The sequence below is a fragment of the Papio anubis genome, chromosome 9, assembly GCF_008728515.1.
Source record: "Papio anubis isolate 15944 chromosome 9, Panubis1.0, whole genome shotgun sequence".
NCBI lineage: Eukaryota > Metazoa > Chordata > Mammalia > Primates > Cercopithecidae > Papio > Papio anubis.
The window spans coordinates 68601931-68618243 of record NC_044984.1 but is presented as its reverse complement, the minus strand read 5'-3'; the positions used below and the strand labels follow the sequence as shown (position 1 = coordinate 68618243).

The 16313-nt window shown below is 39.5% G+C and overlaps 1 long non-coding RNA gene across 1 annotated transcript in view; it reads left to right on the top strand.

The window, feature by feature from the left end:
* LOC108581027 overlaps positions 1-16313 on the top strand; it is a 126011-nt gene that overhangs the window by 12285 nt on the left and 97413 nt on the right. Inside the window, exon 4 of the long non-coding RNA XR_002515716.2 lies at positions 13199-13234. This is a non-coding gene — a long non-coding RNA (uncharacterized LOC108581027). The remainder of the gene's footprint in view (positions 1-13198; positions 13235-16313) is intronic.

Below are 16313 nucleotides of genomic sequence, written 5' to 3'. Positions count from 1 at the left end.
AAGAAAAGGTATTTTTCTTGTTATTTCTACTGAGACTTCACAATACCATTAAGAGATGCAAAAGAAGTGTGAAATACAGAATCCAACCGTATTTGGAACATTTTCAGGGTGCTCTCTGTCATCTTAGAGTCAGATAGCAGGCTGCGTACCTGGCATGAACACGATGGTGACTGACCCAGACTGTCATCTTGTGTTCCTGCTTCTATTCTTGCCAACATAGAAAAAGGGATTAAAACTGGTAAATGACAGATAGAAGCCATTGAAAGAGCAGCTAACTTTCATTATGTGGCATACGCATTTATTATTTTTCCTTAAAAGCCTTTTCTTCCTTCTTATACTCATTGCTTTGTGTCCTAAAAAATAACTGAATTGCTTTGTACCCCCGTTTGAAAGTTAGGGCTCAAATAGAATGTGCCTTTTCTAAACAGGAACAATAAAAGTTTTCTTTTTCAAACAACCCTGCAAACAGGATGGCTCACAACTGGCATACTGTGACCTAGTTACTGTTGGTTTCATAAGAATATTCACAATAATAATGCGGCCACCAAATGCAGCTTGCTGAACAGCTAGAAACCAATTCAGGGTCTTCTATAGACCTATCCACATCAGGCCAATCTTGTCCTCCGGGTATTCAAATATGTTTAGATATTCTTATATTGTAAATATTTTTTCTTTGTTCTCTTGCTTCGTATGAAGAGAGATTTCCAAGATTCAATTTGCTGTAAGATTCGAGTTCTTTTTAACTTAGACTGTATTTTCCTCACTAGTTTCTTCCAAGCGTATGGAGTTTGGGGGAAATCCTAAACAAATGCCAATTTATTTTCTATGTATTTTCAATTCATCAGTAAGGGTAACATTCTGTGGTTCTTTAAAGAGTGGACAAGTACAGAGGATACTTCCAAGAAAGCCAAAGAATGCGTATCATAAAACCAGTAAAGTACTAGTTTTGTTATCAGAAATATTTTACCCTAGTTTGTGCCTTTTCAATTTGTTTTAAAAAAGCAAATGCAAATGTTAGAAACTTCTTTACCGTAAGATACTAAAATATAGGATATCACACACAACATTTCAATGTCATTGTTCTATTGTTTCGTAGCAGGACAAGCCACAGACAAAACCCCTCAGAAACCGAGTTAAGGAAGGAAGGGCTTTATTCAGCTGGGAACTTTAGCAAGACTCATGTCTCCAACAACCAAGCTCCCCAAGTGAGTGATTCCTGTCCCTTTTAATGGCTCACAACTCTAAAGGGGTCTTCGTGAGAGGGTCGTGATCGATTGAGCAAGCAGGGGGTGTGTGACTGGGGGCTGCATGCACTGGTAATTAGAATGGAACAGAACAGGACAGGGATCTTCACCGTGCTTTTCTTCTGCAAATAACCGATTAGGTCAGGGGTCGATCTTTAACTACCAGGCTCAGGGTGTGGCACCGGACTGTCTGCTTGTAGATTTCATTACTGCCTTTTAGTTTTCACTTCTTCTTTCTTTGGAGGCAGAAATTGGGCATAAGACAATATGAGGGGTGGTCTCCCTTATTCTCCCCTTTGAGAATCTCACTCAATAGTGGGAGTTCTCACTTTCATTCTCACTACCCATGTCTTCTTGCAAGGCAGATCAATAGTGATTCATATAGTACACTTGTGCTGAAGCATTTTGATGAACTAAGGTAGCGATAAAGCTTTTTATCATTTGAAGAAGTACAGGTAGCAAACAAGGGAGCAGTAAGCAGGTTCCTATTACTATTATAACTCCTGTTATAAGAGTTTTAAATCCTCCTAGCCCTGGGAGCCATTTTCCCAACATGGCCCCAGGATTAAATCCATGCCACACTTGCACAGGCACATGTGCCAGTTTTGTCACGTCTCTAACTATGTCTTCAACTACTTACCCTTAATCCTCTATGTGTAGACAGCAATTAGTAAGCAATTAGCAATTTCCCACAGACCCCTCCTTCAGCTGTTAGCAAGTAGTCTAGAACCAGCCTATTTTGATAGATAGCATTTCTTATCTGAGTTTTTTTCTAGACCAGAATAGTCAAGGTTCTGTTGGTTTTATTAGTGATTATTTCTAAGACAGCTTGTAACCGTATGATTTGGTTGATCATGTAAATGGGGGTCCTGTATCCCCACGAGCCATCTTGTGCCCAAGTAGCAGGCCCATAATATTGTATGATTCTCTCAGGGGGCCATTCAACATCTTTCCAATTTCCTATAGCTATGCTTCTCTTTTCACGGAAAGCATAGACAGGGAAGCACAGGAGTTCACCTCTCTTTAAAATGGTTTAATAGTGGCAATAACACAACTACCTGCCCACTGGTCAGGTAATTTGGCATAAGCTCTATGCCCACGTATCCAGTATAATCCAGTGGGGGCTGTCCAGTCCCGGTGGGACTCCGGGTGGGTCCACAAGGTTTGCAACTTTGGGAACTTACTAAATGAATTCCTCTCTGTGTTATTTGAACTCCACCAAATGACTGTTTTTGTGGTACCATTATACGGTTTCTGTCCCAGACAACTAAGTCGTCCTATGGGGTTAGTGAATTCTTTTCCTTCTCTAGCTATGCAATATTGTCCAATAATTTAGGCTTTTAGGACCCAGAAATTATCAGGGTGATTCTTTTGACCCGAGAATTCATCAGGAACTGGGTCTGTAGGTACTAATTCTTGGGCTTCCCATGGCCATTGATCTCCCATTACAGTTCCTCCACATACATAACATGAAGTGACATTGAGAGACTGGACTGCATGCTCAGCTAATTGCAAAAACAAATTTCTTGTTTTTCCTGGAATTTCTGGTACTGGCACATTTAGTTCATAGAAGGTTTGAAACACTGGCTCAGGAGAGCATTTGTAAACTTCTTCTTGAACTAAGACATTTACTGAAGGATCCAGTCTGGCTCCATTGATTCCTAAGTTTACACGCTCCCCTTTTTTCCAGCGAGGATCAAGGGGATTCGTTATTACTAGCTCTAAGGGGTTACATTGTCCCTTAGTGCAGGAAGGGCCATTTTTTCCTTTCTGTAGGTGGACTGGATCCTTTTCATTTTTTAATCCAAGTCGCCCAAATGACACAAGACCAGTATCCACATTCATTTCCACACAGTCCTAATTCATGACAAATGTACTTATGTTTGCTCATATAGTCTTTTTCCCAACTAAAAGAACCACATCCCCTTCCTAATTTATTGCTATTAATGACAGCACAGGCATCACATTTCAAGATTATGGGTTTGGGCACCCCTTTTTCTTCTGTTCTGGCTAATACTTTACTTGTATCATTTATGAGTCCCCACCAGTCTTCAGTCCTTAATCTTATTTCAAAAACTGGACAAGGGAGGCTCAGAGAGGTCATAACACACATCTGGGCAGTCGTTTCCTCGATTACATACCTTGTACTGATTGTCATTATATAAACGTGTTCCTCTTAAAGTTCCTAGGCATTCATAGTAACTATAGAGCCGAAAGATTGTTTTAACTTGTTGCCCTACCTCAGTAACCTGATGTATACACTGAGAACAGTTCTCCATGTGGGGAAAATCAGTGGAAGTTTTTAATATACAAGTCCAAATTATAAGGAAAATGAGTCCCATGATGAACCTCCTCATGCTTCGGCCGTGTGTAGACCAGTCAGCTTCTGGGTGTGACTGGAGCAGGGCTTGTCCTCCTCAGAGTCACTTTGCAGGGGTTGTCAGGGCTTAGTTTTGTCTTCCAGGTTTCAGCAGCTGCAGGTTTCACACAGCTGTGGTGAATCCAGGCTGGGATTCCTTCTACCTTTACAGCTGTGGGGTTGGTCAGGATGACGGTCTGAGGTCCTTTCCACCGTGGCCGAAAAGGGTCTGTGTTCCAGTCCTTGATCCACAAGCAGTCACCTGGAGAGAAAGGGTGAACTGGGGGAGAATAAGCTGATGGGACACCTCTCATTTACCCAAGTTGAGTTTGTTTGTGTAATTTTTCCTAAAGCCTGTAGCTGTCGCTGTAATTCAATTTCACCTAACTCTTGGGAAATGCCTGGAAGCCCCCGTAGTATAGGAGAAGGCCTATGATACAGTATTGCATAAGGGTAGTATCTTGTTTTCTTAGAAGGAGTGCATCTAATTTTAAACAATACCATAGGAAGGGCTTTATCCACTTTAATCTTGTTTCCTGACATACTTTCCCTAAACCATTTTTGATAGTCTGATTCATTCGCTCCACCTTTCCAGAACTCTGAGTTTGGTAGGTGGCATATAGCTTCCTAGTGATTCCTAATGCCTTTGCTGTCTTCTGTACCAAGTCAGCCACAAACGCCGGCCTGTTATCTGAGCCGATTCCCAAGGGCAGTCCAAACCTAGGAATAAGATCTCAGAGAAGCACACGGGTTACCTCATAGGCCTTTTCAGTTCGTGTTGGATAAGCCTCCACCCACCCAGAGTAAGTACACACAAGAACCAGCAAATACTTGTTACCTCCACATTTCGGCATTTCTGTGAAATCCATCTGAAGATCCTCAAAAGGAGCTGCTCCATAAGCTTGTGTGCCAGGTGGAACAGTGGGGCCTTGCCTCGCATTATGCTGTCGGCAAGTAACACACCATTGTGCTACTGCTCTGGCAAGGGCTGGCAAGTGTGAGATGTAGAAGTACTGGCCTAACAATTTTTCAAGTGACTCTTGACCTAGATGAGTGGTTTCGTGCATGGCCAATACGAATGTGGCTCCCAGCAACTGTGGTACGACTACTCTCCCATCTGGCAGTCTGATCCATCCTCCTTTTATTACTTGCCTCTCTTCTGCGTGGAAGAAGTCTTTTTCTTCCTTAGAATAGATAGGTACCAGGTCAGGTATTTGAGGGAGTAAGGGGGCTAATATCGATGTCCGGTAAGGGGTAGATGCTGCTTTTCGAGCTTCTGAATCAGCTCAAGAGTTTCCTAAGGCCATTGAGGTGGAGGCTTGCTGGTGTCCCCTGCAGTGCATGACTGCCACCTTCTGAGGTTTCCACACTGCCTCCAGTAATTGTAGAATTTCTTGTTGATATTTTATGTCGTTTCCCCCAAGGTTTAACAGGCCCTTTTCCTTATATAATGCTCCATGCACTTGGTTAGAAAGGCACATTGAGAGTCAGTGTAGATGTTTACAGTCTTACGTTCACTGAGTTCTAGAGCCCGAGTTAAAGCAGTGAGCTCAGCTTTCTGGGCTGAAGTGCCCTGTGGCAACAGTTTGGCTTCAATGACAGCAATCAAGTTACCACCGCATATCCTGCACATCTTTCTCCTTGTGGATTGATGAAGCTGCTCCCATCCACCTATAACTTCCAGTCTACTGATGCCCATGGCTGATCCCGAAGGTCAGGTCTGCTGGAATAAACCGAGTCCAACACCTCTACACAGTTATGCTCCACCTGGCTCTCTGATACTGAGAGCAGGGTGGCGGGATTTAAAGTGTTACAGACTTCAATGGTTATGCGGGAATTTTCACATAGCAAGTTTTGGTATTTGATTAATCTAGCATTTGTTTGCCAGTGATGATGTCCTTTGGTATTCATCAGAGTTACCACAGCATGGGGGGGCCTTTATATTCAGGTTTTGCGCAAGGGTTAGTTTATCTGCTTCTTTTGTTAACAGGGCTGTTGCTGCCAGGGCCCTTAGACATGGTGGCCAGCCTTTGGAAAGCCCATCTAGTTGTTTTGAGAGAGAGGCCACTGGCCTTGGCCAGGGTCCCACAGTCTGGGTTAAAACTCCAACTGCCATTTTTTTCTCTTTCTGACACACAGAGTGTAAAGGGCTTTGTCAAATCTGGTAGTCCCAGCACTGGGGCCAACATAAGTTTTTCCTTTAACTTACAAAAGGCTTGCTGTTGTAGAGGCCCCCGTTCAAAGGCTCTCAGTAGCCCCCCTTTGTAACCCCATACAAAGATTTGGCTAGCACTGCAAAGTTTGGAATCCATAGTCTGGGAAACCCCACAGCTCCCAGGAATTCCCTTAATGCCTTCTGGTTTTAGGTTCCAGTAGGCTGCAGACCTGCTTTCTTTCTGATCCTAGATTGCACTTCCCTTTCCAAATAGTGAATCCCAGGTAGCGTACCTGCTGTCTGCAGATCTAAGCTTTCTTCTTGGACACCTTATACCTACAGTCCTCCAGGTGCCGAAGCAGGGCATCTGTCCCTTTTGTGCACCCGACTGCCATGAAGTGTGCCAGCAGAAGGTCGTCCACGTACAGGAGCAAGACGCAGCCTAGGTCTTTAGCAGGAAACTTTTGCAGGTCTCGAGCCAGGGCCTCCCCGAAGATAGTAGGGGAGTTCTTGAATCCTTGGGGAAGGTGGGTCCAAGTGTACTGAGTAGTGACACCTGACTCCGGATCTTCCTACTGAAAGGCAAACAGCTTCTGGCTCTGAGGAGCTATTCTGACGCTAAATAAGGCATCTTTTAGGTCCAGACAGGTAAACCAGCTGTCCTCAGCCCGCAGCAGCCCTAACAATGTGTAAGGGTTAGGAACTGTTGGGTGCAGAGTCACTGTAGCTTGGTTGACCAAACGCAAATCCTGTACTGGTCGGTACAGGGACAGGCAGGAGGTGGGTGTTCCATGAAGGCTGACAAGGAACTATAATTCCGTAAGCTTTCAAGCTCCTGAGATGAACCTGGATTCCTTTGGGAGCTTCCCTGGGAACCGGATACTGCTTTTGTCTAATTGGTTGGGCCCCAGGTTTAACTTCTATGAATATGGGGGCTTGGTTGACTGCCAGTCCCTGGGGATTATCCTCTGCCCATACTCAAAGCTATCGCTTAGCTAGAGCTGGTTTTATCTCTTGACCGGGCTCGGTTAGAAAAAGTCTCCATTCTTCTTCCCGGGGGATCACAAGGGTCATGATAATTCCTGTTCCCGGTAACTTTAGCTGTAAAGAGCCCTGTTTTGTAAAGGCGATAGTGGCTGTCAGCTTGCTAAACAAGTCTCTTCCCAGCAAGGGCAAGGGACTGTCAAGCATGTACAAGAACTGGTGAACTATTTCGTGTCCCCCCACCGAGCAGGTCCATGGTAGACAGAAAGCCTGCTTCGTGGAAACTCCTGTTGCTCCTATTATATCAATGGTTTTCTTGGATAAGGGGGTGACCGGGTGGTCACTACTGAATGTTCAGCACCAGTATTGACCAAAAACTTAATGTCCTTGCTCCCAATTATAATCCTGACCGTGGGCTCCTTGGGAGCACTTGAACCCAGTCCCCTTCAGTCCAGTAGCCCTTCAACCAGGTTGAACAAAGCTCCATCATCTTTATCTGAGGTCTTTTGTTCCGAATCACCTTGCTTTTCCTTCAGTTGGGGACACTTATCTTTCCAATGTCCTATTTCCTTACAGTAGGCACATTGGTTACTTTGCAAGTGTGGGCGATTAGACTGGATATTCTTCCCGGAACCCCCCCTTTCCCTCTCCTTTTGGGGGAATTCCCCTAATGGCCGCGGCCAGTAAGTCGGTGTTTCACTTGGCCTGGCATTCGCCTTCCTTATGGCTTTTGCTGTGGCTTGTTGCATCTCTATTAACAAACACTTGATTGACTATTTCCAGGCACTGTGAGGTATTCATACCCACAAACCTAGCATGTTTCTGCAGTTTTCTCCTGATGACTTCCGCACTTTGACTAACTAAGGCCATGTTAATCATGCGCTGATTTTCAGGGCTACCTGGATCAAAAGGAGGGTATATACGATAAGCCTCACACAGTCTTTCATAGAATTGTGCTGGACTCTCCTCTTTTCCTTGGATGACCTCAGAGACCTTATTTACACTTGTGGCCTTTTTAGCCCCTTTCTTTTGACCTTCTATTAATGCCTCCTGGTACCATCATAGCCTCTCCATGTCTGGTCCCTCGTTCAGGTCCTATTGGAGATCTATTCCTGCCGGCTGAATTCTTATATATTCTTGGGGGTTTTGGTAATCGATTGGGATGTGCTCCTCTAGCCACTTAGTTGCTGCTCAGAGCACTCATGAGCAGTTGGTGGCAATCAGCCCAAGTAGGATTGTGAGTCTGTGTAATAGTTTGGAGCAAGTTAATTAAAGCTTGAAGCTTTTTGGTGTAAGATGGAGTATTATTTTTCCAATTGAGGAGGTCAGCAGAGGTGAAAGATTGATACACAAAGGCATATCTTTCCACCAGGTGTCTGTCCTCATCTACTCCAGTATATCACTGCTCTCTCAGGGGCATTTGGATTCCAGTCTTGGGCCGTAAGCAAGCTGCCAAGGGAAGAGTTTCTCCCGTGGCTTCACTTCCTCTTTTGTCTACTCTGGGTAGTCTAGGAGCGTGGCTATCTGGTGGAGGTGTAGGTGCTGTGGGCTCAGGAGTGGGGAGCCCCTGCTCTCGATAAGAGGGGGGTACTACTGGTACCAATTCCTGCCATGATTCTTCTGGTGTTGGGTCGGACAGGACTTTTGGTGCTGACTTCCCTTGGCAGGTGGAGCACGAACCTTCCTTAACTGTCTCTTTGCTACTAGTACTGCTGCTGCCTATCCTCGTAACCACTGTGGGGGGTCCAAAAATAGCTGTAACCAAGAATCTATATACGGGAATTGATCTAGGTGCCCTGGCTTACAGGTTACCCTGTGCCATACCTTCGAGACAAGGGAACTGTCCAGACTTCCTTCTGATGGCTAACCCACTTCTATCGCTGGCCAGTCTATCTCACACAAAGTTCTAAGTTTTCCTGGTGTCATAGTAACTCCATAGTCTCCCTTAAATCCCTTTTTGAAATTTTTCAACATAGTTCCTAGTGGGGTGGGCTTACTTTGTGCCTGACCCGTGTTTTCTTGAGGGAAAACACCATGCTCACACCACAAAACAAAGACTGGGCAAAAAGGGTGCACACACACTTTTTCACTTTATACCAAACCAGAATCAGAACCAAAATCAGAGTAACAAGAAGTACAAGCCAGGTCAAAACTAAAACCAAAGTGTCAGGCAATCCAAGTCAAGTCAAAAATAAAAAAGCAAAGTGCTGGTATGGACACGCTGTGGGTGATCAGGCCACGCTTCCACTCAAATTGAGTGGGCACGTTCCAAAAACTAGTCTTACCAAGTTTCAGATGTCTGGACTCCAAGTGCCAGTTCCTTCCTGGTGTTCAGCCACTGCGTTGATCCTCCACGGGGCCTGCCATGCACTGCTCTGGAGAGGCGTTCCACCAGGGCAATTGCCTACCTGGGAGCGCTCTCAGGATCCGTGTCACTCAAGCTGGCAGGAGTCCCCCGCAGGGATGCTCCACAGGGCAGGCCTAAGCCACCTGAGGGACTGCCTTGACCATCCATTAATCACCATGATTCCCGGTCAGAGAAACAAGAAATGTAGCAGGGCAAGCCGCAGACAAAACCCCTCAGACACCAAGTTAAAGAAGGAAGGGTTTTATTTAGCCGGGAGCTTCGGCAAGACTCAAGTCACCAACAACTGAGCTCCCTGAGTGAGCAACTCCTGTCTGTTTTAAGGGCTCACAGCTCTATGGGGGTCCGTGTGAGAAGGTTGTGATCCATTGAGCAAGCAGAGGGTACATGACTGGGGGCTGCATGCACTGGTAATTAGAATGGAACAGAACAGGACAGGGATCTTCACAGTGCTTTTCTTATGCAAATAACCTATTAGGTCAGGGATTGATCTTTAACTACCAGGCCCAGGGTGTGGCTCTGGGCTGTCTGCTTGTAGATTTCTTTTCTGCCCTTTTAGTTTTTGCTTCTTTTTTTGGAGGCAGAAATTGGGCATAAGGCAATATGAGGGATGGTCTCCTCCCTTAGTTTCTATGTCCTCAAATTTTAATGTTGTCTTCCTTAAACTGTATGCCTTCTTTCTAAACACACACACACACACACACACACACACACACACACGTATGCATGTACCCTGATTCACTTGGCTTTGTTTTTCTAATTCTGTAGTTCCAAAATGAGCTACTCTTTACCTAACTGTATACAAAGATGCCTGCTAACATTTATTAGCCATGAAAAACTTTCAGACACAAATTTCTATGGACTGAATGTTTGTTTCTGGGGAACCCAGCATGGACAGCATTATGCCAGGCTGTGGAAGTGAAGGTGCCACCCCAGGGTGTCTGGAAAGCAGAGCCATTAAGGCAAAGAGGATTAGTCTTGAGCCTTAGAATATAATGAACTTTGTCTTGCTAAGTTTTGAATTTGTTTGGGAACTCTCACCTCTTCTTTCCTTCCTATTTGTCTCTTCTGGAATGGAAATGTCTATCCTATACCTCTCCCACCATTGTACTTTTGAAGCACATTTGTTTCACAGGTTCACAGCTGGAGAGCAATTTTGCCGCAGGATGAATTTTACAAGTCTCATTTATCCCTGATTTAGGTAATATTTAAATGAGACTTTGGACTTTTGATTTTAGAGTTGATGCTGAAATAAGTGAAGACTTTGGGGAATGTTGGGATAGAATGAATGTATTTGACATGTGAGAAGAACATGAATTTGGAGAGGTTAGGGATGGAGTGTATGGACTAAATATTTGTATTCTAACATTCGTATGTGGAAACTCTATTTACCAATGTTATAGTATTTGGAGATGGGGCCTTTGGGAGGTAATTAGGTCACAAGAGCCCTCAGGATGGAATTAGTACCCTTATAAAAAGAGACAGAAGCGACTTTTCTTTCTCTTTCTCTACTCTCTGCCATGTGAAGATACAAGAAAGTGGACATCTACCAACCATGGAAACGGTCCTCACTGAATACTGGATATACCAGTACCTTGATCTTTGATTTTACAGACTCCAGAACTATGAGAAATAAGTTGCTCTTGTTTAAATCACACAGTGTATGCTAATTTGTTATAGAAGTCCAAGCTGATTAAAACAGGAATCATTTTTTTCCTATCTTAATAAATAAAAAGATGCATTTTCTATAAATCGAGTAGTTTTCCAGGACTAATATCGAGTAGATGCAACCAAAAACTGTTTTTGAACTGAATAAAGAATATAGTACATTTCATTCTTTTTATGCCAGTCTTTCCCATTCTAAATGTTGTAGTAATTAACAGACTTGAAAGATTAAGTAAGATGATTGTTATTTTTAACAAATATTTTGGAAAATTTCATGACATAGAGATATCACAGGTATATCACAGGTATTTCACAGAAATTTCATTCTAAAGGTGTCTTCCTTGGTGAAAATGAATGTTTGAATACTTTTTTTTAAAATTTTGTTCAGAAACTATGTTCATTAATGTTATGGATTCATTCAATTCTAGGCAGTACTGCTGTGCTCAAATGTCCTCTTATAGAGGGTTATTCTAGAAAATATACAACTTATATTTTCAATTTCTTGGCCTTTGACATTTGATATGAGTCATTTTTGACCTGAGTGAAAGGAGATATTTTCATTCTCCATATAGTAATTGTTCTCAGGATCCTGTGACATAAAACAGAGAATTAACGTTATTAGAGATAGTCTCCTGAAGAAGTAGTTAAGCCTTCTTGAAGGCAAAGCAGGAATATATTTCTTTCTACATTTTTTAGACTTTCCTTGATAATTATCAGATTCTGTTTAAATCAACTGGATATACCCTAGAATGCTCTAGAAAATAAAACACCAAAAAAATTCAATACAAATAGTATGGTTTTGTTAATTCTAACTTAGCATGTCAAAAATCGAAATACTTGTTATGTGTTTATTCATTGTTCAACAAACATTTGTTGAGCGCCTACATTGTCGGGGGGACACAGCCTTATGCTTGATTATCCAATATAAGTAAAAAGACAGATTAGGTAGCTATATACAGTGCTCTGTTTCTTTTATGAAGTCTACATAGTATTTCTATAAAGCATAATATTTATTTCTGTGTTGTAAGTAGAGGGGGTCAACAGAGAGAGTTACAGAAAATGTAAGGAATGTAACAAAAGCAGAAAGGAATGACATAGTATTATATAGCTATGATCAGATAGAAAGAGGGCCTAATGTTCAGTTTCAAAATGATGCAGTGTTTATAAATAGTTCTGTAGTTGAACTAACATACTAGACTTGATGTCAACAGGCCTGTTCCTTGATTCTGGGGAAATCAATTGTCTGTGTGAGATCAGGATAATAATTTTAATATGAACAACCAAGCATTATAATACTAAAGTGAATGGCAAAATTGAGATTGTGTCCTGGGCTTGATAGATGTGGCAGACCAACAGGAACTAGCATTACTAATTACAAAGTAAAAGATTAAAAGGAAAACTTTATATAGAGGGTAAAAGCATGATTTATTCCAAAAAGATTGGTATACACTATTGAGGCTAAAGATACTGTATATAAGACATCTCAAATTAAGGAAATGCCATGTACAAGATAGCAGAAATAAATAAACACATAAGTTTATACATGTAAAGAGCAAGTTGATATGGATGGACTCCAAGTGAGTAGGAAATATCTAAATTTAAGCTAACATTCAGTCTGAAGCCAGATGAGGAATGAATTTAGACTTTATCAGGTTGGTAAATAGAACTGTAAAAAGATTACAGCAAGAGTATTGAAATATCTGAGATAATTTTTTTAAAATGACCTAATAAAAGAAAAATAAGGACCATAAAGGGGAGAGACTAAGGCTATCCTTTTTAAATATCATCAGTGATAGTATTTTTTCCTCTTGGAATGAATTTGATATTAGGAAGGGTCCAAAATTCTTTTAAAGTATAAATAATATGATCAGCCAGATAATCAAGCTAATAGTAATAGTATTTGAAATACAGAACTTAATTATTAATTATAGAGTATAATTTTAATGAAATTAAAAATTTTGAATACTTTGTATTTTATGTCTCATATTCATTTACAAAATCTCCAACTTGCATTTGGGTAATAGCTCTTGTACTTAAAGGCTAATATATTTCTAGGTTTGCTTTAATTTTCTTCATGCTAAATAATCATAAATAATAATAATTAAGTTAATCTCTTAATCTCTTAATAAATAGATGTAAATTTAAAAATTTATTAGTATTGTCTCTGTTTGAAACTTAAAATTCCCCACATTCCATATTCAAGTATTTCTATATGTAATAAAGTTTAAAGATGCCAATATATCATCATATTTTAAAACCAAATTCATTACAATATATAGAAAAATATGTACATATAATGTTTTTAAAATTTTCAGGTCATGCTAGCTCAAATATTTTTTTAAAAGCCTTTATTTTCTAAAAATCAGTTTTTTGGCGAATGGAGTTAAAACTGTGTTACTCACCCTCATCTTTTCCCTTCTCCCTAGGTAAAGCCAAAATATAGGCTATGTCTGATATAAACAGTAAGTAAACATGGTTTTGAAATGGAAATGGGCTTAGAAGTAGATCTGATGCTATAAGTACCTCTAATCCTGATGCAAATATGCCATTAGTGAATTCTGTAATATATGTAAGGTGAAAATTTTTCTCAACAGGGAAAAAAAAGTAAGAATTTGAAATAAGGTGATGCGAGCTGGTCTAATTTTCCACTTTGTGTCACACGCTGGTGGCCCTCATAATTCATACCTCGGGGAAAGTACAAGCAAGGCAGGAGAAGTCTGAAACCATATAAGTCCTACTGTATTAGTGAAAGTGCCGATTAGAGAACATGTTATATTATCAACAAGAAATCATGAGAGCGTTAGTGCATAGTTGAGAAGGAAAATAATTTGGCTTAAGAGGATTAGAAATCCCCAGTTTCTAGTTAAAAGTAATTCAACCACATAGCAAATAAACAAATTCAATAATATTTGAGGTTTATGATTAAAGATAGCCAGAAGGAGAGAAATGACAATGTGATGATACATGCAAAGCTTTGTTTTCAGAGCTTCTGAAAAAAATCTGTTTCAGAAATGTCTCCCAGAGGGGAGAAAAACAAAGCTTGCTGTTGCTGTTAAACCCTTGTGGCTAAACCATTGTTTTGCATTGATTTGTAATGTGTTCCTTTTTCCTAAGAATATCACATTATTTATTGAAATCATGATATTAGAGTAATTGATACAGAGTTAAAGCATTCTAAAAAATAAACTTTGCAAGAATTGTGATTCATTTATCTTTGATTTTATTATTTTTTTGTGTGGGTCATTTATGCATCAATCTTCAATACAGTTTCATTTGCTTCATGCTCATGTATTATTTGTAAAGTCTGTTGATGTTTCACCAATGGTTAACAAATCAATAGAGACAGAAAAAAAGAGAAAGAAAATTATTATTCTTCCTCCCTTTGGCTGATGTAGTGTAGCTTGTCCCAATTTTCCCCATGAAATAATGGAAATAATAATTTATGTCTATCTCAAAGAATTATCCTGAAAATGGAACAGCATAATAATTTCAGTAAAAATGTTTTAATGTTATAAACAGTTTGCAAATAAAATGATCTATTACTTTTTTATTAATATAATACTTACCCTTGATAACCATGCCTTTTTGTACATATAAAAATAAAATGGGGCAATTATAAGTAATTCTGAGAAATGATGGGAAAAAGGCTACAGAAATTACACAAAAATATATTAAACCTGTATCAAATTTTAGTCTAAAAATTAAAAGTTTGAAATGTTAGATTTTACTCAAGGTTAATTACTAGAAATCAACATATACCAAGTGGTATAAAGGGGAAAGAAATTCTCAGTTGTCCTCCATCTTCACCCCCTCACTGCACCTTTCATTTTTCAGAGCTGCAAAATGTGAATGTACTTCAGACACTGCAATTGATGCTGCCAAAAACTTGCAAATATGCCTTTATCCTTATCTTCCCATAGCTTCAACAGAGAAAAAGGGGCCAGCTTGTAGGTGCAGAGGTAGGGAAGATGAAAAACAATTTCAAAATGTAGTGAATTTCTTACTAATAAGGAGTTAATATCAGAATAAAGAATTAGTTTAATCTTACAGTAATATAGTGTGTTTCCTAGTGTGTTGTAAGTAGAATGCAGTGACTAGATACTTGATGGGACAGACAAACCAAAGTTTTATTATTTGAAAAGTATGTGATTTCAGCCAAGTTTCTCAAACTTACTTGTCCTGGGAAGAAAATGTGAAAATAGGTGAGACATTTAGTATATTACAGGTATAAAGTTGATACCAAGTAATGGCAATTGAGTTTCTTATTACTATTATTACTACAGATGTCAAATTATATCTTAAAAGGGAATATTTATGGCAGTTACCTATAATTTGTTGTGCTCTGCCTCCGCAATGTGAGCATTCTGATTTTAGTTGATAGAATATCCTCCCTCTTTCATTGTGAAAAACTTTTAAGTTTATTAGATTGAATATCTTAATGCTAGACCTAAGGAGAACAAACAAAACTTAATAAATGGTATATTCAAACTAGAGTATGATAAATCTAAGTATTTTTTCTCTTTTGTGAGTTATTCAATACTTGCAGTATGGCAGGTTTATCAGTCTCAATAGCCACTATTTACATGAGATGCATTAGAGATTAATTAAATATTTAAGTGAATTGTATTGATTAAATTTATACTAAGCCCAGGTTATTTTCAGGATTTGTAAAATAAATTCCTGATCTTAGCTTATTTTGTTATTTGCAAATTACTCCTAAAATAAAATGTAGAAGAATTTCATGAATGTTGATTATTCTGACCACTACTTGCTTATCATGTCCTTAACGTGATAATATAATCAATAATGATCTTGCCTCACCATTTTGCTTTTGGTTATTACATTTATTAAATATTAATACAATTTAAAATAGTAATGTAGTATTTTCTGTTGGCTCCTAAAACTTCAGAGTAACGTAACTGAGAATAAAATCTGGAGCATTTTAATTTTTTTTTTTCCACATTTCTCATATGCTTTTAACAGATTTCTATATATATGGCTGGGCTGGATTAAGACAGCAGTACCTGCATTTAGTTTTGTAATAAGTTACAACAAAGTAAACTCATATTTCTGAGCATTATTGTCTATGATGCTATAGTAAATAAAATATTAATCTTTAAATAGATGCATTTTACTAATGTTTCTGTCCCAGTTAGTAAATGACATGTATGTTATGACTATAGCACAGCAAAGGATTTACTTTGTGAATGTCAGAAATCTGAACACACTATGGTTTTTTAATATGTTGTAATACCACTGACAAGACAAATCTTGGGGTTCCTCTATAACTTAGGTCAATTTGTTGAATTCAATAACAGAGTTATTTAACATTTAGTTAAAAGAGTAATATAACAGAGTAACAGAGTTCCTGATACATTAGTAATGTTTAAATAAACATTATTTTCCATTTTATCTCTGTCCTAGGCTGCCTTGCTTTGATGATTAACATCCTCTTTTTCAGTTAGATGTGCTTTTTAGCTCAAGTTCAAAATCTTGCTCATATCACACAAAGTCCAGGCTTTTCGCTAATGCAATAATGTT